Source organism: Nycticebus coucang, chromosome X (assembly GCF_027406575.1).
Source record: "Nycticebus coucang isolate mNycCou1 chromosome X, mNycCou1.pri, whole genome shotgun sequence".
Classification (NCBI taxonomy): domain Eukaryota; kingdom Metazoa; phylum Chordata; class Mammalia; order Primates; family Lorisidae; genus Nycticebus; species Nycticebus coucang.
Window position 1 is genome coordinate 158,577,707 of NC_069804.1, and position 19,468 is coordinate 158,597,174.

At 39.1% G+C, this 19,468-nt stretch overlaps 1 pseudogene; it reads left to right on the top strand.

The window, feature by feature from the left end:
* The first annotated feature begins 8,185 nt into the window (after positions 1-8,185).
* The window catches only part of LOC128577052 (cold shock domain-containing protein E1-like), a 38,620-nt pseudogene continuing 27,337 nt past the window's right edge, over positions 8,186-19,468 (top strand).

Genomic DNA, 19,468 nt, shown 5'->3' on the forward strand with positions numbered 1-19,468 from the left:
TCAGTGGAACCAACCCTGCCTTGATATCAGACAATCCAGCCTCCAGAACTGTGAGAAAATACATTTCTGTTGTTTAAGCTACTCACTCTATGGTACTTTGTTACCAAAGTTAAAAAAGGCATCCAAACCAATCTGCAGGGTTGGTGATCAGATTAAAAGAAGACTTCCCAGAGTAGGTGTTATCTGAGCTATATCAAGATAAGTAAGTAGTATTTCATGGGTGTAACCTGGGGAGGACATTTTTTATGAAGGGATTATCATCTCCAGTGGCTTGGAAGTGAAAGAAAGTATGCATGCCCAAACTATAGCAAATATTAAATAATTCATTATGCCTGAATGTATAGTGTGTGGGCAATGGTGGTGACAACTGAGAAGCTGGAGCCAACTCATGAAGGATCTTCTATTCCAAGCTAAGGAATTTAGACTTTATCCTGAAGCCAAGAAGATGACTGTTAAATGTTCATTCCCCCTCCATTATTTACCTGGATAACTTTTTTTTTTTCTATAAAGCTTTCTCTCACACCTGTCATGGCACTTCTTACACAGAATTGTGAACTTGCTTCTTGGTTTCTTTGAATACACAGTGAGCTCCTTGAGAGCAGTGGTGATGTCCTGTTTACTGAGATAGATATGCCCAGTGCCTGGCAAGTGCTTGGCATTATAGCAGGCTCTCAATAAATGACACAGTTTGGATGTTTTTTGAAAAGTGTTGGGATTTCCTGGTTCACTTTGGAGTGATACTCTGGGACATGCCATATTTTCCCTTGACTTTTCTCTTCTCTTCCTTCCTTTCACCAATGACCCTGTACTCTCCACACTTGGCTCTCATTTCACTTTCTTGCTTGATTTCACTTTCTCTTTGGTCCCTGTGGACCAAAGCTTCTGGGCTCTATGAGAGCACTTCTCCTCCACTCCAAGAGCAGTCCCCACTTTGGGCAGCCTCTCATTCATCTAGGTTCCTATTTTCCCCAAGGGAGCCAGGTTCACACCATGCAAAGCTCTGCAGTCCAACCTTGTCACCTTGTTCCTGTCCCTGGTTCTGCCAGGACTAGTGCTTAACTTAGCCTAAACAGGGTCATTAGGTCAGTTTGAAGGAGGTCACTCTGGCCAGAATGGACCAAAGAACAGGTGGTAGATTTGGCAAGGGGATGCAGTTGAGGCTACAGGATGGGGCAATGAGGTTGCTGGGCTCAACAGGTGGGCAGGGTCAGATAATCTCCAACTGAGCCAAACATGACCCATGGAATCCGTGCTGAAGAGGGTAAAACAGGGCACTGGAATAGGAAACCAGGAAGAATGATAGTCATAGCAAGATGCTGAGCAGAAACCATGTGCTTGCCTTAGAGTGGGTAGAAGGGAGGGGAGGAAGAAGGGTGAATGGAGGAAGGGTATTTGGTGGGATCTCATCTGATGTACACAATGCAAGGGTACATTTTAAAACAACTAAGTGTATATTATAAAATGTCTTACCACAAAAATAAGAAAGTGATGTCATGGTTATGTTAATTAGTTTGATTCAAGCATTCCACACTGTATATCAAATCATCACATTGTACCACATAAATGTATAAAGTTATGATTTAATGAATATTAAGTTAAAAATGTATATTCTTTCATGTCTGCCATTTCTGCATTCCTAAGCACACCCTAACTTGAGCAATCACATACGTACACCACAGACAAAAAATGATACACAGATCTATATCCACAGTGGCAGAATCTAGTGTGATAAGGTTTGATTGACAACTACTGGCACACTTGATCTGTTTGCAATTGACAAGGAAGGAGCTGCTCTGTAATTGTGCATGAACCAAATCAGAGAAACATCCTTCAAGTGGCCAAGTCCTTTTCACTATAATTGTTTCAAGTGGTTAGCTTTCTGTGTTCTTATACCAAGTTAGTCTGATACAATTTAACTTTTTCTGGATGATCCCAGGCCACCTTTATGGATATTAATTACCGAAGGGTTGGTTGTGATACAGGGTGTCCTTAGGTGCTATCTTGAGGTGTTTTGGACTGTACTTCTCTACTACATGTCTCTTTATATTATATGTTCATTGAGCCAAGCCAGAAGAACCTAGTATGACATACTTTGATTGACGCATATTGTCCTGCTGAATCTGTTTGGCATTGACCACAAAGGAGATGTTTCCAAGTGCATGTCCCAAATAATAGTTACGTAGACATTACCTGTATACTCCTTGTAGCTACATTTGTAAGTAGCTCCTTTCTTACAGGAAATAGCCTGTTTCTTTCATCATTTTCCTTATTTCTTTTGCACACTAATTATCAGGATTAAAGAGTTAGCACCTCATTCACTGCAGAGTTGATGCTCTTAATTGGTCACACCTGATGTAGTTAAAGAAGGCATTTTTAACTACAAAGAACTTCACTGGGAGATGGGCTCAGGGGGAGTTATTAAAAGCAAGTACATAACTGCTCCTGGGGAGGTCATTATTTCACACTTCTCCCTCCCCTCAGAAGTCATGTTTATTATTGATAACAAGTTGAGAGGAAATTCCCTGACTTCATTAGAAACTTGGGAAAATAACTTATTTGCCAATACCTTACTTTCTTACTGGAAGACATTTCTTCTGGAAGATGCTATAGCAAAATGGCCTTCCCCAAGCACCCTTCTTGTGTAAAAAGAGACTATAATAAATTATCCAGAGCTTCAGGGCTCATCCCTGGACAATACTCCCCTGCACACATATATACACACACACACAACCAGCCATCTCGTTAACTCAAAGTTAGAAATTAACTCAGACGCCATTTAGACTAGTGGCATTCACACGTATTCCATCTCAGGGAGGGGAGAGAAAAAGTTTCATAAACATTTGACTGGCATCTGTTTTGTACACATATAAAACAATGTGCTCATCACAAACTTTTGTTCACTGAGCCAGGCTGGCAGAACCTAGTGTGACATGCCTTGGTTGGCAGATATTGTAACATCTGATCCGTTTGGTGTGGGCCAAGAAGGGAGATGTTTGTGAGTGCATGCCCCAAATAATAGACGTATCCCTTGCAGTAGCCAATTGTTTTAAACGGATAGATCTTCTTATGCTGAGTGAACCTGACGCAATTTGCCCTTTTCACGTTGATTCCAGGCCATCTTGATGGACACTAATCATTGAGTTGGGCTGAGATGTAGGAGTGCCCTTAGGAACTATCTTGAGGTGTATCAGACTGTTTAATCATCCACTAAAAGGCCCAAGGCTGTCTGTTTTTTTAAGAAGTATTCTGTCTTATTTCTTTTTATTTTATTTTTTATATTAAATCATAGCTGTGTACATTGATATGATTATTCTGTCTTATTTCCAAAGTCTTTGCTTGCTGATAACATTGTTTATGCCTCCGTCGTCCTTTGACATTTTCTATTCTACCCTAGGCTCAGTAACTAAGTTGAATTACAATTGTGTAAGAAGTAGGATTGAGAGCCTTAGGGGGTTTTCTGTAAGTAGTGTGCATGAGTTTTGGTGCATAGATTTTATACCATCTCTGTTGGCTTCCCTAGGATTTTTAAAGGTTAATTTTTCATTTTTGGCTCTGTGAATGATACTAGACAATTATGATTTCCAGGAAGGGGACCTTTAGATAAATGACATATCATTGAAGTTAGGGTTAATATAGATAAAGCAAACTTCATTAACTTGGACTTCACTAGCTCATAATATGGGACTGCCTTATTTATAGATCACCCTTTGGAGTTTACCATTTCACCAGCTACAAAAAGACAGAATATGTTTGGTAAACTATTACCTTAAAGAAAATTACAGGGGTAATATAGGTTTCATTTACATTTGAAATGTTGTTTATACTTATTAATTTATTAATATAGATGCCATTAAGCCAGCTGCTTGGTAATACAGTGCATTGTTTATATTTGGAAGTAAATACAGCAAACAATAATGGCTCAATTAATCAATTAATTTAAAAGAAAGTTCATTTGAATGAAGTCAGTCTGGGTACATAGAGGATTAATGGAAACGCTCAGTCCTTGACTAGCAACAGTTGCAGCTGAAGAAAAGAGAGAGCCAAGTCATTTTTAGTGGAAGAAGTTAAAGGTTTGTAGTGTCTTCAGTTCAGGAATAACTGGTATAGAGTCATGTCCCAAGAAATAGAAATACATCCTGCAAGTTTGAGTGAGCCACAGCCTCTGCTTGGCTTATGTCTGGAATGGAATATTAATTCTGACATTATTCTGTGAAGCAAGTTTTTGAATAAGAAGAGTCAATGTTAAGGGAGGTGTTTATAACTTTGTAACTTTGACTTTTCACTATGTCAGGATAGTCTTCCCACTGATTAATAGTAGATAGTTCAGTATGTGCCAGGCACCATGCTGAGTCTTTTAAAATATTAAAATATATGTATTATTTCATTTAATCCTCATGAACTTATTTATTCTAATCAATTTATTATTTATGAGATAATATTAGATAATGATAAATTTATCATTATCTAATATTATCAGATATTATTTCTCTCATGTAGATAAGGAAATTTCAACTCAGTGAAAGTGATTCACTTGAACTCATTAGTGAATAGTCAAATTGAGTTTTAAATCTAATTCTAACTCCATAGCCCACTACCTTGGCCACTATCATATACTATAATTACTTAAGAGATAGGACAAGACAAATATGGTGCTGTAACAGGTATATCTCAGTAACTAAGCTGATACTCAGGCTGGGGGGCCCTCACAAAACCTACTTACTTACTTTCTAAGCCCAATGACCTTCAGCTGACCGGCGAGATGATGATTATGAAATATATGAAAGAGGAACAACAACATAAGTATCATAATTTCTAAAATAATCCGACTTAAGGTTACATTTATACTGCCCAAAGGAAAGTTGTTACCCCATGTTTGGGACTGGCACCCAAGGCAAATTGGAAGTGCGCTTTTACTTTTAGGACTAAAACTTTCAAAATCAGCAATCGGTCTTACACCAGCTTGCATTGGTGATGCATGCTGTTTTCATATCACCTCACAAATGGGTAGCTATTGCTTAGAGCAAAGCAATATTAAATAATGGGTGAAATGAATTTGCAGGTGAAGCATGTTAAGTGTTAATGAGATACTTATAAGGGGATGGATAATATCAAGAACAAAAGTTGGGACCCCCATGAAAGCTGAAAGCTTTAGGGAAGGTATCCAATACGATGTATGAATTGGTCATCTAGTTGGCCACTGGACCAATTGAAATATTGAAAAGATCAAAGATATGCTTCATTAAATTTCTGTATGTCTTGCTACTGCAAGAATGATAGCTGAAGAATCCAATTTGGATGAAGAAGCTGACTTGTTCTGGAAGAAACCCTGAACACAAGCAAAGTTTCCGTAAAGATGTCAATGTATTTTGAGTGATGAATGAAAACAGAGAAGATTTGACATTTGTTTTGAACTTTCAAGGGAAGTTTGACAAAACAAGGTGTTCTTGAGCAGAATAGCAATGAGGTTGCAAAATGTTTTTTCTAGTATGACCAAGAAAAAAAAAGTTCTAGAATCTTCAGGGGCAAAGTTCAGCATGCCAGAGACCCCCAAATGGGTGCAGAATCCAACTACAGATGAGTATAACAGAAATGTGCTATTTTGCTAATAACCATATTGTCCATGTAGAATTCACCTCTCAAAGATAATCAATCAGGCTAATATGACAGATATTCTGGAACACTGGAGGAATTATGTGATTGACTTCTTCACCACAACAGTGTTGTGAGTGACAAATCATTTCTGTAATTTTCATTGTGCCTGAGGACACTCAATAATGCCTATTGGTTCTTCTCTGTCCTAGGCTCTTGGAACAATCTCAGTTTGACACAGAAGAAATATAACCAGTGTATGGTGCTCCATGATCACATTAATGTACATGGCTATGATTTAATAAAAAAAAAAAAAGAAATTTGGGCTTATTCTGAATTTGTAATCCCACAGCTTTACTTGGGGCAGATTCTACCTAATTCCCCACAACTCTCTTTTAGAAACCAAATCTCTTGTTTGACACTCCACTTGATACTTCACTCCCTCCACTAAAAGTAGAGTTCTGATTTATATAACCTTAACTGTAATGCTTTATTTCTATCTGCTCTTGGAACTCCTGGGTTTCCTCTGCCTGTTTCTTGCATTGAACTCTATCATTGCCACTTCCACATATCCATGACACTTTGTTCACCTATTTGAGCTTGCTCCATAATTCTTAGACCCCTATTAGACCATAGGCTCCATAGAATTATGGAGCAAGGTTTGTCAGACCTTCAAATCTTGGCCATTCTTGATTTGGCCTGAGGGCCTGGACACCATTTAATAGTGTGTAACTGTAAAAATAGTAGTTAAAGAATATGAATTATTTGAGAACAGAAACTAAATTATTTGAGAGGTACAACTTAGTTTCCAACGTTATTAATTATACCAAGCTCAGAAAGACTTTTGACTATTTGTAGAATGAAATTCCATCCTCAAAAGATGAAAGTTAACCTAAGCTGAGGAGATGCAAAAAACCGTATATAAGGATCTAAAAAACATTACTCAGAAAGATGTTCCAGTGATTTTTTAAAGCATCAATGGAAAAAGTATACAGTTTCCCAGGGAACTTCTGGGAAGGGGATAACTCTCATTTACATATATAAATTCTGATGGGTTTGTCACACAACCCCTTCTATTACTTTAGTACTATTGTGAAACACAGTTTGATACCAGCTTTGTTAAATTCTGGTATTGACCATCCAAAAGAATATTGAGACCTCATACTCTGTGTCTACATTTATATTTATACCAGCAATAATCTTGTACTACAGATGAAGTTGGGAATGGTAGGTAAACTTGAGGAGGCTGTAAATCTTGAGAAGGGGAAGAAACAGAGAAAATGTAAAAGTTTAGAAATCTTGGACATCTTGCCAGGTTGCTCTGAATACAATTTGTCTCTATTTTTGGTTTGAAGTACAGTTAACCTCTGAACCCCACTCTGAGCCCCATTTCATTTGGCTGGGTTCCTTATTATCTGCCTACTGCTTAGCAGTCCCCTCTTCCTAAAGTCTTGGACTCAGTTTTTTGGGCTTCTCTTGGGAGTTCTACTTCCAGACATACCATTCTGAAATGCAATAGTAGTCTTTCACCCCAAAATGATTAGTGCTACTTCCTGGAGAGCCATGCTGCTTTCCCTCTTCCTAGCCTGGCCCCTTTGTATAGAAATGGTAATATGGACAGGCCTGAAGTTGAGGATTTTGAGACAGGTACTATTGACAACCTTCTTTAGGCCAGACCTGAAGCTCACTTTGCCTCTTCTTGTCCTAGACTCACCCAACCCAGGTTTCCTCTCCCTCTTTCCTGAGCAGCTGCTAAGGTACCAGGAAGCCATCTGGCCGAAACAGTGGGGGTTAAAGTACAAATTGAAGCTGGAGCTCTTCTAATGTAGTGTGGAAGTTTGTACTGATCAGGTTAATGGGGATAATTTCTCTTTGGCTTGTATAGAGACATGAAAATTTAATCTGATTTGCTATTAATTACTCTGTCCAATCGTTAACATAATGTTTCACTAAATAGAGAAAAATCTATTCACATGGCAGAGGCAAGTGTATCAACCAAAGTAGAATAATGGAAAAGTATTGCCTGTTGTGTTCAGCAGGGAAGCTGTGTGACCACTGTGAGGAGGACATGCACTTTGACATGTTTCTCACCATTAGGAAGAGTTGCGCTGAGCCCTACAATCTCCTACAGTTCTCTCCGGGGAATTATACACAATTGTGAGATGTTTGGCAGGGGATACCAAGGTGCACTTTGGTTCTGGAAACAAAGTGAAACTAATTGGCTCACAAGAAGATTAAATAACCACATCTTGACTGAGAGCAACGACATGCTTCATCAATGTTTTAAATGAAATGACTGTAGATGGCTCTTTCCCCTTCTTTTATTAACAAGTGTTTATTGAACAATTATTCAGTGTTAAGTGCTGGGTGTTGGGGATGTAGGATTCAAACAAAACTGACAGCAATCCTGCCTTTGTGAAATTTATAGTGCACGTAGAGAATATATATACACTTTTTTTTTTCATTCAGGTAATTGTGTAATTTCGAATGTGAGAAAATTGTAATGAAAGGAAGGGTGCTCTAAGTGCATATCGTAAAGGGACTGGATGGTGCCCCAAGGATTAGCCAGATGAAAAGTAGAATGGAGAAGGAGACAATGAACAGCAGGTGTGAAAGTTCTGAGGAAGTGAAAGAAATCCGGGGAGGCAAGAGTTCAGAGAGCAAAGAGGAGGCAAAAAATGAGACTGCAGGTTTAGGCAAGTATTGATGTCTTTGCAGGCCTCAAATGGGCTCTAGATGGACTGCATGTCCTTGGATCTTGCGACAGGTAATGTTGGTCACTTTTATGGAGCATTTGGGCTTTATCCTAAGGGCAATGGGAAGTCATTCAAGGTTGCTAGGTTTAGTTGATCTTGGGCTGGTAGATATTTTTTAAATTTCCCAGGGGTCAGTGCACTAAACAAACCCCTCAACCTATCTCAGAAACCTGGACTCAAGCAAATAAAAAAGAGGTATGTATGGAAGGAGCAGATGAGGCATTGTCACTGTGCATTTGCACAGAAGGCTCTGCAGAACCCCTAAGAGGCTAAAGAATAATTATACTTCTACTCTGCATCCATCTCTCGACCACAAGGAGTGTGTTCTGCAGGTTCTATTTCATAATCGAAGGTAATTATAAGAAGTTAAAACTAGATTAGAGACAATTAGAACCTATACAACAGGGAGCTCTGTGGGTGGTCCGGGAGGGCGTAGGGAGAAGCAGCTGGGAAAGTGTTTCCCAAACTGCTTGGCATCCTTTGACTCATGTTGTAAGTGGAAGATTTGGGGATGTCTGTCTGTACTCCTGGTGTTTCTGTATAGCTGAGCAGGTGAAATGAAGTAAACACACATCATTGGCAGCCCATAAAGATGAACTTTTTCTTCAAGCCAAAGAGCTTCTAAGGTCAGAATCCAACAAATAGAATTAAAGAGGAAAGGAAGGTGAACATTGATTATAATTTAATAGAAGATATCTTATTTGAGCAACTACTTATTCATCTCACTCTGGAGCTAGAGACTGTGGTGAAGGTACAGCGAACATATGTTCTCCTCTTTAAGCAGATTCCAGGTGCATTGGGGAATACTAGTGTAGCTGGAGCCCAAAGTGGGAGAAGTGAGATAGTGGGGTGGCCAGAGGCCATGCCGAGGAGCTCTGATGCTACCCCAGGAACACTGGGGAACCACAGGGGGTGATCAACAGGGAAGGACAGGGTCAAGTTTGGGCTCTGGAAAGATCCATCTGGCCACTGTAGGAAGGGTGAAATGGAGAGGGTGGCATGGAAAGGAGCAAGGTGGAAGGGGCTGGTGAGGAGAAGCCAGGCTAGACACAAACAGGAGACTTATTTCACTCTCTTTATCCACCACTCATCCATTGCTTTGATTAATCATTGATTCATTCAATCAAAAAATAATTATTTTGCATCTGCCCTGTGCAGAACACCATGCTAGGGAAAATTAAGAGGAATTTTATTCTAGTCTGAGGGGCTTGATTAACTGTTTTGGTGAGTGGAACAGACAATAGCTGCTCTAGAATTTCCAAGATGCTTCTGATCAGTGGAGAAGCAGATAATTTTCAAAACAACAGCAGGTGACATGTAGCAGTTGGAGTGCACATGGACCCTGAGAAGAAGCACAGTGAAGGGCACCACTGGACAGAGGCTAAGAGGTTGTACTGGGTAGGACTGGAGGATACGGTTGAATGGGTAGGGTGCTGTCACTGTGCGTGTGTGTGTGTGGGGTATGTTTGTGCGCATTGTGTATGCGTGTGTACACAAGCATATAATGCAACCAAAAAACCTCAGTACCAACAAATATTTCTGTAACACACATGCATATGTTTGGGGGAGATGATGGAGATGGAGTTTCATGGTGTGAAGCTGTTGCTGCTAGCTTGGGCCTTTCTAATTTCCCCTTAAAAAACACCTACATATAGTAGAGTAGTCTGATGGAGTCATATTTGTCTTGGTAGAGTTAATTTTAACATGCTGGGATTAATCTGAAGATGGCAAGGGCAATTAAGCTTTAGGACTTTAGGAAGGTCTTCTGTCCTACTGGCCATTTCCCTGGAAGGAGGGAGCAGGAGTGGTCTGAATGCCCGAGCACTCAGCCTAGAGCCTCGCCTCCTACAGAGAAGCCCAGGCTGAGGAAGAAAAGGGACTCCCAGGGATGGTGAGGGCCCATTGGTCCATAAGCCTTCTCACTGCCTTTTTAACATCACTGTGTCCCAGTATGGATACATTGGGATGGATCATGGAGGTGACCATGGTGTAAGGTAAAAAGACCTTGTTAAGTACAGCACCCAGGTTGCTATGAGAAGGGCATACAATGTTCCCAGTGTTCCCTAGTACAGAGTACCCACAATGAGGTGTGAGGAGCAGGTGGAAAAGGCACCCAGCTTTCCTACTACCGAGGACAGCAGCAACAATGTGGATATAGGAGGGGCAGAAGGGGCACTGTGGTGACAAAGCAGGCTTTGAGGAAAGTGGTTTTCTCCACTGTCACGGAATCAAAACAGGACGTCTTCAACTTGGAAATAGAGGTAGTGGACCAGCTCTAAAAGAAGGAGAAATTACAAACAAAGAAGTACCTGGGGATTTGGAAGCCATGGTCAATGGAAATGATGACAGATGAGAATGTTCCCCAGCAAGGTCTCTGCATAGGTTTCCAGAATTATTCCAAAAAGGAAAAACTGTAACCCATGGAGACTCCTAAATCCTAGAAGGAGAAATTCTTTGATCATGCTCAAATTATCCACATGTGTGAACTTCAGGCATCAAATGTGAGAAAAACATAGAAATACAGCCAGTTGGAAAAAAGAGCCATACTACTGGAGGGAGGCAGTAGCACTAGAGATGTCATCTACCACCTACCTCTAAGGCTCTGTCTTGTCTCCCCTGGAATGCATTTTCTTTTTTGTTCCACTAGGTATATTTACTTAATAATCACTGCGGAATCAGAACCTGTGCCCTGGAGAGTGTACTGAGAGGGCATCTCCCCTGTTCTTTTCCACCTTTTCCCTTGACATGACCAGTGATGAATCTACTTTTAGGAGGTTCACGGAGGAAGGCAAACACCTCCTAATGGTGACATGGGTGCGGAAGTGTCTCTAAACTTTATATTTACTGAACTCCTGAAACTCAGCTTTTAAGACTCAATAGAAATGAATCCAAAATCCTAAAATAACATTAGAATTCTGACTGCCCTATATCGGGGTGGGTTTCATCAAGAATGTAATTCGAGAGAGGAGGGGAATTCCAAACTATTGATCTTAAAGTACCTGTAAGAAAAACAAGAGTTTCTACCAGGCTCTGGGGATATGTGGCTGACTGATTCCAAAGCATCAAATTCCTATGGAAATTGGGGGGAAATGTATGTAAAGTTATTCACTTGAAATGTTAGAGAAAAATAATGTTCCATCCTTCATAAATGAAAATGACATTCCTGACTCACAAGCAGTAGGATGTGCATTCAGAGTTATTTTGCTTTTTCCAGCAGCGAAGATGGATTAGCCGTGAGTCATGGGTGCAGCTTCCCCTTCCTTGCAGGCCCCCCATGGTGCCCAAAGGCCCACATTTGTGAAATGACTGCCTAGTCTTCGTGCCTGGGCTGTGACAGGATTAGAAATTAGTCTGTGCTGTAGCCTAAATTCGGGGCAAGTGTGAGGCCAGTGTTAGGGGCTTGAGTCACTCAGCATTCCAGGCTAAAGACTTAGTTCTGTGGCCATGGAAAAGGCCAAGCTATCTTTACTCTTTTGTTTTGTGTAAGTCATATTTTTGCCAATGAAATCCTATTTTAAATCCATTCAGGGAACTGGCTATTGAAAGAAATCTTATTAAGAATGCTTCTGCGATGTGAAAGAATTTCTTCATAATTTACCCTTTGCACCAATTCTGGATTGTTAATACACTGGGCTTGTGTAAAGGAAGGTCCACCCAGAGTCGGGGGGGATCCAGAACATTTGATCTGCCTCAGGTAGCACTGGTTATAATTACAGTGTTTAAAGAAAATCAATCAGCACTAGGGTTGTCCCTTGGGATGACATCTGCCCCCTAATTAGGGATTAAACTACAGTGTCCTCTTGCCATTTCACTTTGTCTTTAGAGACTGCCAGCCAGCATTCAGAACCAACATTAACATTATTAGATTTTTATCATTCAATCCCAAGTCTCATTAATTAGTAATGGAATAAACTTTATTTTCCCTTTTGGCTTACAGTCATGCTCCTTGGTGCTTCCAAATTCAAAGGCACACCAGCTTCCCTAACTCCCTATCCATCTCACTTTTTTTCCAGTGAAGAGAAATTAATATAGATACAAAAGAAAGGCTTCAGCATAGAACTTCATTTATTCCTTCATTCCTTTATTTACTTACCACATATCTTTGGACACATACTCATCTATTGACCTAAGCAGGCACGGGGACCAAGGGATTAATGAAGAAAGCATGTCTCCAATGTTCCTAGAATTTATATTCTAGTGCTAGAAGTAGATATTAAATGGATGACTTTACAGATAACTATACAATTACTATTGTGATAAGTGCTATGGCAGAGAAATATAGGGTCTTGATGCGAAGAAAAATATGCATGGAGAAATGACCGAGTTTTTGTGAGATGGTCAAGCAAAATCTCTCTGAAAGGGAAGTTATGTTAAAGTGCAGTCGTCCAGACAGAGATGGTGATAAAAACCAAGCTGGAATAGAGTAAAGGGGATCAATTTTAGTGCTTTTCATACAGTAGCATTGCTACACTATGCTTTGTGTAGTTTTGTGTATGCATACTACAATGAAACAAAAATGACATGGATTACAGAAGCATTGCATCAGCAGAAAACACGAGGGACAACAAGGGATTAAGAATGAGTCCCAGGCTTTTTGCTTAAGCAAGTGCATAAATGGGCATGTCTTTTCCTGAGAGGGGAAGACCAAGTGGGTAATTTATTTGGGGGTGGGATTTTCCTCCTTTTCCTTTCCTTCATCCCTTTTTGTCTTCCTGTTTATTGTATCTAGTGGGTTAGGATCCATTTCTGAGATGACAGTCAGTAACCTGGTGACAGACAGAGCTCTGGTCCTCAGAGATGGAGTTCTTGCTGTGGCTGCGCAAGCTCTTAAAACACGTCTCACAATTTTTCTCTTGGTCTCAAAAGGGACCAGGGAAAACAATGACTAGGTCAGTGTAACCTTTATTCACTTCATGGAAATTGCTCAAAGCCCAGGGTTAGCAACTGCATATAAGGGGCATCTCTTTGCCTATGAAGAACAGGAGTGCACAATTTGATGGGGACTGTTGACTCACTTCAATATGAGTCTTCACAAAATCCTTCATTAATGGCAATGCAGCTACTCAGGGTTTTCGATTATCTGAGGCTTTTAAAAAAATCTGTTTTGTCTCATTTTGCTTTTGCATGAAATAGATGACAATGAAACCAACTCAGTCAAGAAAACAATATTCAGGGGAAATTTGGGGTTAGAATACATTCAGTCCTACTCTTTTTCTCTTCTCTGTCTTTGTTTTCTGTTCTAGCCAATCGGAATTAATGCTCAAAATGATGGCCCGAGGCTCTGAACGAGCCTCAATCAGTAAAAAGTGTTTCAAGTACATCATTATGCTCAAATTGCTAAGTAGGGACAGTGGACTCAGATATCCTAATGGAATTTTTTAAAACAAACACAATGGACGACAGTTTTGTTCTTAACCTCTGATTACCCAGAAAAATCTAATTAACCATATCCCCTCCAGCCCTTTCCCCTGGTATTCCCTCAATCAAGATTTGCTTTAGTACGAATGATCTTACGTCATTATAATCACCAAAAGGTGTTCATTAGCATGAAAAGCTGTTTGGTGGACAATATAAAATAAAACCCTCCAAATTCACATCGCTCCACCAACTCTGAGATGTTAATATTTACAAAAGTAAGATGATAAAATTTAAACAGTGTAAATAGAAAGTGAGAGAGGAGCTATAGAATCCCTAACTCATTACCTCGTCTGGGGACCATCCAGTAAAACCTTTTGGAAAAGGGAAAAGTGAGGAGAAATCTGAAGAACAGCTGAAAGTTTGATGCTGGGAGGGAGAAGAATAGAGCTAGATCAAAAGGTCAGTGATGATCTGGGATACCAATCAGGTCTCTGTGCTCTTTTTTTCTTCCTATCCTCCACCTCTATCAGTTAAGACAAAACATGTCACAAACACATAATATTCAAATCTGCTCTTGAATCTTTGTTATCCCCAAAATGCAAATGGCTGATAAGAGAGGCAATTGTTGAATAATAGAGATCAGGGGTAATTGGTAAATATGGAAAATCATCTCTAAAACCCAAGCCTCACTATTTAGGACAACCAATGGCCCAAATACATATAAACCTGTTTCTGAAAGTGATATCTGAGAGAAACTAGGCCGGTGAGCAGGAAAATTACTCAGTGATAGTCTTTGAAAGAGCAGAGAAGAGAGGAGAAATCCTTGCCTGTACTACACTGGCTGTTTCCAAAAAAGAGGAAGTTGATTTCTTTTTGGTCAAGTCCAGAAGAAGTACTTTTCTTGAATAATTCAAGTTTGTGCCATGCAGCAGGAAAATCTGGTGTAAAGTTTCTTTATCCTGAGAAAACAACTTGCAGAACAGCTCCTTTTAATAGGAAGTGCACATTAACGCAGAGAAACCCCCAGGTGTCTGGTGGAACGACTCTGTTATTTGTGTTTTTGCATCTTGAGACCCAGACACAGGTATTATTGAGACCTAGAGACAGTATTTCTGAAATGCCTCAGACAAACATTATTGAGACCCAGGAACAGACTGGGAGACATGAATTATTGAGACCTAGTGACAGATACTTCTAATTCAACTATATATTCTTTTGCACCAAATCCTTTTTTATTTTTTTTCTGTTCTGTTCCATTTGTCAGCATGGCAGACAATGAAACAGGCCGGAAAACATCTTGGGCCAAATGATATGTGATGTGTCATTATATGACATACCTAGTCTAAACGGGAAGAACGGCAACAATTATCCAAGCAGGTTGTGCAAAATATAACAAGCTCATACTTTTCATCCCAACTTTCAAGATATTTCATATAAAAAATTGGGGGGGGAGGGCTAAATAATCTGTATGAATACCTGTGTTTGTCATCTAACATACAAATATAGATTCTAATGCTGACTATTATTTTATAGTAAAATCTGAAATTGATGTAATTCACGAAGCATTCATTCTATAGAAATTCTAGAAAATAGAATTTCTCTGCAATGCCAAATACTTAGCTCCAATAAATTTATTTTTTAGGCAGTTTTAGTTTTCTAATTGGCTTCTTTTGTTCATCTTGTCCTCTGAATCAAGAAATAGCATTTTCTAGACTTTCTATACGTGCTTTATTCCTTTACATGTAGGAAAATGGAAACATCTTTATCCATCATCCTAACACTTATCTGCTCATATCCTCATGGTGCTAGGCATTTGAATAGTGGGACATTTATTATATTTTCTCGCATCGTTAACTGTTCATCCTGGTGTTTGACTCTGACAAGGAGAAAACCTCAGGACCTCTCCTACTTGCTGCTCTCTAATTTCCATCCTGTAGCGTTCAAGGGCTCTAACTGTCACTGCTCAAATTTTCCTTTTGAAGCTTCCTGCTCCTGGACTCTTAGTCTTTTCCAATGGTGAAAAATTTACAGTTGTTAGGAAGCTGCAATAGTCACAGAAACATGGTACCTTTGGCCTGTACTAGAGGATTTATCATGTCATGGGAAAGTAGTATATTGTAGTAGTTTAAGAGCACAGACTTTCATGTCAGACAGACCCGAGTTCATAGTCTGGCTTTACTACATACATTGATTTGCATTTCTCTGATGATTAAAGATGATGAGCATTTTTTCATATGTCTGTGTGACTCTGGGCTAGGACCTTAATCTCTTGGTGCTTCCATTTTCTTGACTGCAGAAAAGATTAATTATCATAATAAACATTCTGGTACAAATATCTTTGTTATGGTGTGATTTTTGGTCTTCTGGGTATATGCCCGGTAGAGGGATTACAGGATTGAATGGCAGATCTAGTTTTAGATCTCTAAGTGTTCTCCATATCTCTTTCCAAAAGGAATGTATTAATTTGCATTCCCACCAGCAGTGCAAAACTGGTCCCTTTTCTCCACATCCACGCCAACATTTCTGGTCTTGGGATTTTGTGATATAGGCTAGTCTCACTGGAGTTAGATGATATCTCAAAGTAGTTTTGATTTGCATTTCTCTGATGATTAAAGATGATGAGCATTTTTTCATATGTCTGAAGGCCGTGCGCCTGTCTTCTTCAGAGAAGATATTCTTCTTAGTAAAGTGTCTCAAGAATGGAAGAAAAAGTACCCAATGTACTCACCCTTATTATGAAACTAATGTAGGACCTTCACATGAAAGCTATAACCCAGTTACAACCTAAGAATAGGGAGAAGGGGGAAAGGGAGGGGAGGGAGGGGGGAGGTAGGTGGAGGGAGGGGGATTAATGGGATTACACCTGCGGTGCATCTTACAAGGGTATATGTGAATCCTAGTAAATGTGGAATGTAAAGGTCTCAGCAAAATAACTAAGAAAATGCTATGAAAGCTATGTTAACTAGTGTGATGAAAATGTGTCAAACGATCTATGAACCAACTGTATGGTGCCCCATGATCATATTAATGTACACAGCTATGATTTAATAAAAATAAAAAAAGGAAAAAAAAATATCATAATAAAACTACAACATACCTCATAGTGTTTTATTTAGGACTGAATGAGATAATCCATAAACAAGGTTGGTGAGGCATCCAGGACTCTTTAAGTGCTCAAATCTCATTCTTGTTTTAAAATGTGTAATGTGTGTATACCATTTCTCTTAAGTTGTTTCATATGTCATCTTTCTCAAAAAATGGTAAGTGCCTCAAAAGTAGGCATAATCTCATAGTTTTTCTATTGTTCTCTTCTGATGTCCTTCACACTTCTAGCACAAGAAGTGAATGCACAGTAGGTCTTAGCACGTGTTTATTGGTATAGCTTTTCCCCCCTCCCAGCTAAAATCTACAAGCTCTATTTTTGTTACTGTTAACACAAATTTAGGTAGATTTTTCTTATCTCTTAGTATCTTCTTTCTTCTAAGTAGGGATGGCCACCATGAATTCAGGATCTGGATGCTTCATTCATTTGAACAGAAAATGAAAACCTAACTTCCAGAGCATTCTCCATCTACCTACTATTTGAACTGCCTGACCTAATATCCTACCTTAACTTTCTTAACAGGCAAGAGAGTCAAGTCTTGCCTGTTTACTCAATATGTTTTTCTAATGAAAATCAATTTCCCTGAAGCCTGTTTCCCAAGGGTAATTACCTTCCTCCGGGAAAGTTAAACAAAATGGTTGGGTATACAAAGAACATCCAGACTTTCTTGGGCCAACAATTTTCTCACCAGACCTGGGGTTCTGAAGTTTCGGGATTCAGAGGAGCCACTTACTATTCTGAAAACCAACCTTCTCTGCCATGATGAACAAGACAAACCCTCAGCAACTAGGGACATTGGAAAAGATTTGTCTGCACTGGCGTTTTCTCTCTCTTCCTCTACACATTCTGCCTTAACTAATCCCAGTTTCATACTATCTCTAAACCTCTTTCCTCTCTCTCTACTTCTAATTAAGTACTCCTAGGAGTTTCTTTCAAAATAATATTTTCTCTTTAATTTGTAGTTTAATGCACATCAATTTTTCAGGAGCTCGCTTAATATAAAGGTGAATATAGACCTCTGGGAGGAAATTTTGCACATAGTAGGTACTCAATAGTTACTGACAAAATAAACCCAAAATCTAGAAATATAGTTATTTTCTCTTGAGTATGTTCAGTAATCAATCAATAGCTAACAAAAAGTGTTTTCGAACTTTTACCCACCTGTCTCCAATTCAATACTCCTAGGAGGCCCCTTTGAAAAAAATCAATCCTTCTTTTCAGGCATTGATTTGTAGTTAAATTTCTTGAATCTATTATGAATTTGGGATCCTTTGAATATGGAGCTACAGAGCCTCACTACTTCACTAGCTATAAAGAGTTTATTGAGCAGATTATTGTTTCAAAGAACTGCTAAGGGAACTGGGCACATGTAATATAAATTAATATTGCTTATTACAATGGACTTACGTCTACTCAGTTAAAGCAGGTACCCCAGCTCTAGGACAACTTTGCTAAGCTGTCAATTCAGTTGTTGAATATACTCAAGGGGAAAATAACTGCATTTTAGATTCTTGTCCTATTATTCAGTCAGAAAATATTTACTGGATGTCTACTACATGAATAATATTAATATCTCGCTATGGATATATCTTGAATTATAAAATCAGTGTGTCTCCTTGAAAAGTGATATCTTTAAACTTTTGGAAAAATCTTCAAATTTCAAATGCATCAGAGGTGTTTCCTAATAAAAGAAGTCCTGTAGAAAATTTTGGAAGGGTAAGAAATATTTTGTAATCTGACTACTTGTCTGGTTCTTTCTCTTATAAACTTAAATTTTTATGATTTTCTTAAAGTGAGTTATTTCTGTAATTTAAACTGGTCTTGATTTCCCATTCTTATAATCAGGTAATGTGGGACCCTAGTTTTCTCTGGGTCTCAAATAGCATCAGGAAAGCATCTACCACCACTCCCCCCAAATCTCTTTGGTTAGACAAATTCAAAGATCACACTTTCTTTATTCCAGTACTCTCTAGTAAAGCCTTAGGAGTAAAAGCTGGCTTCGTTCTTCCTAAAATGTGCCCTTGGTGAGTTTACTAGATGTATTGTTAGGGCCTTTCTCATATAGTTATTTGACTCAGAATTAAAGTTAGGAGATTCAATCTGAGGGGTGATCATACAGTACAGAAGACAGACAATCATGTTCCCAGAGATGCTGCCAACACAGAAGGCTTAATTCGGAGGCAGCTAGGCACTTGTAGAAAACATTCTGACTTTCACTGGTGATGGGGGATCATAGAATGAGGCCGGCATTGATACCAGAGTCTATAAGAATAGGCCTACATCTGTTGTGTTAAGGCCAAGGAAAAGACACTCTTCTGGAGTACCGATATTGATTTACACAGGAGTGTTTGTGGACAAATGTATGCTCTATGCATATAGAGAATGCATATGCTTTAAAGTCATAAAAAAGCAGTGAAATTCCAACCTGGCCTCTTACTAGTTCTATGACCTTGAGAAAATTGCTTAAATTCAGTTGGCTTCAGCTACTGTAAAATGGGGCAATACCTACCTCATTGAGTTGTTGTGTAGTTTAAAATGCCTGGTATGCAAAGTGCCTGGTAAAATAGATGGTCAATACATATTTGTTTCCTTTCCTTGCACCTCTTTTGTTTCTTTGATGGAAAAGTGGAAAAATGATCAGTTTCATTTGCTATAGAGAAAA